Source organism: Schistosoma mansoni, chromosome 1 (assembly GCF_000237925.1).
Source record: "Schistosoma mansoni strain Puerto Rico chromosome 1, complete genome".
NCBI lineage: Eukaryota > Metazoa > Platyhelminthes > Trematoda > Strigeidida > Schistosomatidae > Schistosoma > Schistosoma mansoni.
The window spans coordinates 15,052,902-15,057,301 of record NC_031495.1 but is presented as its reverse complement, the minus strand read 5'-3'; positions in this window follow the sequence as shown (position 1 = coordinate 15,057,301).

The following is a 4,400-nucleotide window of genomic DNA, read 5'->3' as shown; positions in this document are numbered from 1 at the left end:
TTCACTTTGGGACTCAAACCCAGTACCTTTCACTTCAAATGCCATCGCGTTATCCACTCAGCTAATGATTCCTGATAGCCACTTGCTTGTGCAATGGGGTGGAGTTTAAATTCATTTAGTATTGTTCGTTTGTATCTTCCCATTGATGTTTAGGACTGCAATTGATCAGTCTCTTATTGACATATGTGCATACTGTGCGTATTGCCTCGATATAGCCTTAATCCGCAAGCATTATAAGCAAAGATGGGTAGTGGCAAGCAGCGGAATCCAGGAGGCGCGTTTCGTCCTAGCTGTGTGGATAACGAGATGGTGTTTGGAGCGAAAGGTACTAGGTTCGAGTCCCAGAGTGAACAACAACCCTGAGATGCAGGTACATCCAGCTGACGAGTCCTGAATAGGATGAAACGCTCGTCCTGGATTCCACTACTAGCCACTACCCATCTTTGATTATAATGCTTGTGAATTAGGCAATATCGAGGCAATACGCGCAATATGCACATATGCCTATAAGAGACTGACCACTTGCAGTCCTAAACATCAATCGGAAGATTTAAATAAACAATACCAAGTCACTCTGAAGTTGTTTAGGTAAGAAAGATCAAGATTTACTAGCTATTAATTTATATATCGACAATTCGAAGGTATGAAACCTTAAAAAACACATACAGAAAAAACAATGGGATTATAATGATTTATTGAACGGATAACGTAGCTAATTCACTTTAATTTGTCTTACCGTTACGATGATGTTTCAATTCACGAGTAAAAACTACGTACTTATGTTAGTCGTATAATTTATTTCCCATATTTTCTGAAGTGATTATAGCAAAGTCAAAGAATCGTGAATGTATTTTGAAGTTGATTTTCAAGGATTGAGGTCAAATAGATTATCAGAGAAAATCATAGAGAATTGACGCTGTAGTTTTTTCAAGTATGAAATAATATGAGAGAGGATTCCAGATACATAATAATCTGCCTAAATGCCACATAGTAAATGGGATATGTAAGTGTGGTGGAACCATTGGGAATAAACGAACTGTTCAGAAATTCATGGTCAATGTTCACATGACCATATCTGCATGGGTCTGGTAACCTAGATATCTACTCATGAATTGTATACATTATTAGTTTGGGCATTGAGATAAAGCTTCCCACTTTTTCTTGGTCTTCTAGCTTTATATAACTGGTCGAACAAGCAATAAGAAGGGATTATCATGACTGAATCAGAAAAAAAACCACAAAATAGAGACTTATTTGGGAGTCTGCACTAATGACCTCTCGATGGAGTGAGCGCATGAGCCACAGGTTATGGTGTATGATAATTTTAGGCTACTACTTCATATTTTCAAGGTCGGTCAGTTCATGGTATTTCGTGACCACCAACCAAATAAAATTGATGATATTTATTGCAATTTTAATACAGTTTAACTTTAAAGACCATAGTTACCAAAACTTCAAGCATTCTCTGCGAGTCTATTTACTAGTGATGGAATAATTCTTGTTAGGATAGATGGCTTATGGAGACAAGCCAATTCTAATTTAGTTCATATCAGAGATTGACATTGATAACGGAATGTCTATACTTTGATCATATTTAAATGAAAGTGTCGATTAAGTGGGGAAATAAGTGAAATAAAAGTAAATTAATTAAAATCAATAGATATGAAGAAATTTGTAACAGTTTCTCATAATCATGATTATTTATAGTATACACAAAAAAAAACACTAGAGATAGGGAAGAAAATCTGTAGAGTTGGAAAATCACTATCATCGATCACGTAATTTCATTTATAAAAGCAATAGACAAGATAGTGTAGTGAAATGAACAAAGATCAGCTGAGATAAAAGAAGGAAGAGAAAAGTAGTTAAAACTTGGTCTTGAAAAATGACTATCTGTAATGCAATGTTATGCAGTGTTATATTATGTATTACTTTATATTCTAATTTGTATCAAGCTTATATTTTACGTTACTTATGCTCAAAAAGGAGGATATTCATCATGAATTATTACGATAATCTTGTATGTCGAAAAGAACTTCATATTATTGTAAATAAATTTTAAAGTTATCAATGGGAAGATCCAATACACCCAATATGTATGAATTGAAATTCATCCCATTGCTCAAACCACTGGTTATCTGAACTCACTAGCTAAGTATACAACACGATACCGTTTGAAATGAACGGTTCTGGGTTAGATTCCCGGACTGAACATTAACTCTAGCATGCAGGTACATCGAGCTGACGAGCTCCAGGTCAGACGAAATGAACGTCCTTGATTCTACTGCTGGCCACCATCCATCTCTGCCTAATAAATTTTGAATTATTTTGATTATTTTGTACTAAAGTTCAAATAATTCAGTTACAATGATAATAATAAGAATGATAGAAGAGATAACTTAGTGATAAAAGATAGTAATTGATAACATACGAGAATTAAACTATCATATTTTTAAAGATCAACCTCGATGTGGTATTTATAAACGTATCACAGATATATTCCTTACACTGAAGATTCATAAACTTTACTCGATATTGAGAGAATTAAACTAGTTCTTATGGTATACCTCTAAGGTTGATAAACTCCATTTTTTATGATATCCCATAAGAAACTGTCTTGATAGCTATCAGTATCATGGGAGTTGGTTAGATTCTCTTTTTAACAAATAAAAGGTTTAATAGAATATAAATATACAAAAGAGAATGGTTAACAAGTAAGGTGATATCTATCAAGTCTAAAGTTATTGAACTAAAAAGGGAATGCTGTTCTGCGTTAAAATGATTTTAATTCGTTGTACGATTATATAATGAGTATTTGGTAAAAAGATATAGGAAATGAGTAAGTTTAATTGGTCAAAAGTCTTCCAGAATAATCATTGTAATCTGTATACTCAGATCAACTAGAAAAATACTCACATAATTATTATCAGCTCATACAAACTGTTACTGTAGCTATCAGAATTCGAAAGTTTGGTCATTTAGAAACACAAACAATCTGAAGCACTTATGAAGTTGAATGGTTATTGAGTGGTATCTCAGTTAGATAAAACGAATTATATAACTAAATGAAACTAATTTTGAGTACTGATCTGGATTTCACTGACCCTTCTAAGCTGACTGATTTAATGGTGGTGCTTTCATAGCCTTTCCGGGAAACCCTATCATCAATACAAACTTCAAAACGAATTGTGTTATTAGAATTTCTTCACAATATCTATCCATAAATTTAATCAGTCTAGTGAGGTCAGTTATCTAGAATGCAAAATAAATATATTTTTATAACATGTGAAAGAGCACTTTGGAATGTAGCTTTTTAAAGATCTTAAAAAACCTATCACAAGTTCTGTTCACTCATACTTAATCCTCATGGGTAAAGGGTTAGTAATTAGGCGACACTAGATATCGATCCATCTTCCATAGTCAATACAGACTATTCTAACGCAAATTGATAAGACTTATGATCAAACTGATTAAATTTCATTACTATGTTCAGAGAAACTTACCTTTTGTAATCATTAGTTCGTTAACACATAGTCTGAACAAATTTTAATGTCAGCAGTTTAACTGACTAACTTCATCTATAGCTCTTCTAGAGTTACTACCGGTCCCAAGCCCGGGTAAAGGAGGAGGGTTGGGCATCGGGTTAGCGACCCCGTCCCGTAGAAAACCAACTCGCTAAAAAATTGCTAACCAGAAAAAATTATTAAAACCATTTAAACTCTGCCTTGGGAGTAGAAGGAATAATTACGACGCCTCATGATGAAAGCCGAGTTCCTTCTGAAGTCACGAGGCCGATGTCCCTTCTTACAACCAAAGCAACAATTTTTATAGGTACATGGAATGTCCGAACTATTTGGGAGACTGGGAAGACCAGTCAAATAGCAACGGAAATGAGAAGATACAACTTGGCGGTTTTCGGGATCAGAGAAACCCATTGGACCCAAACTGGACAATAAAGGTTAGATATGGGAGAGATGCTGTTGTACTCCAGTTATGAAGAGGAAAATGCTCCACACACTCAAGGTGTTGCTCTGATACTGTTAAAAATTAGCACGAAATGCACTCGTAGGATGGGAACCTCATCGATCCAGAATTATCAAAGGACCATTCAAAACAAAGAAGGAGGGAATCACAATGAATATTATCCAATGGCATGGCCCCACTAATGATAGCAACGACGACGATAAAGATCAGTTGTACTCAATGCTGCAATCGATCATAGCTAAGTGCTCAAGAAAGGACCTCACCATCCTGATGGGAGATCTAAATGCTAAAGTCGGATTGGACAACACAGGGTATGAAGATATAATTGGACGACATTGGCTGGGAGAGAGAAATGACGCTGTCCTGATAAGTAGACGTCATTTCATTTGTTCTAATAACACCTAAATTAATTAGTA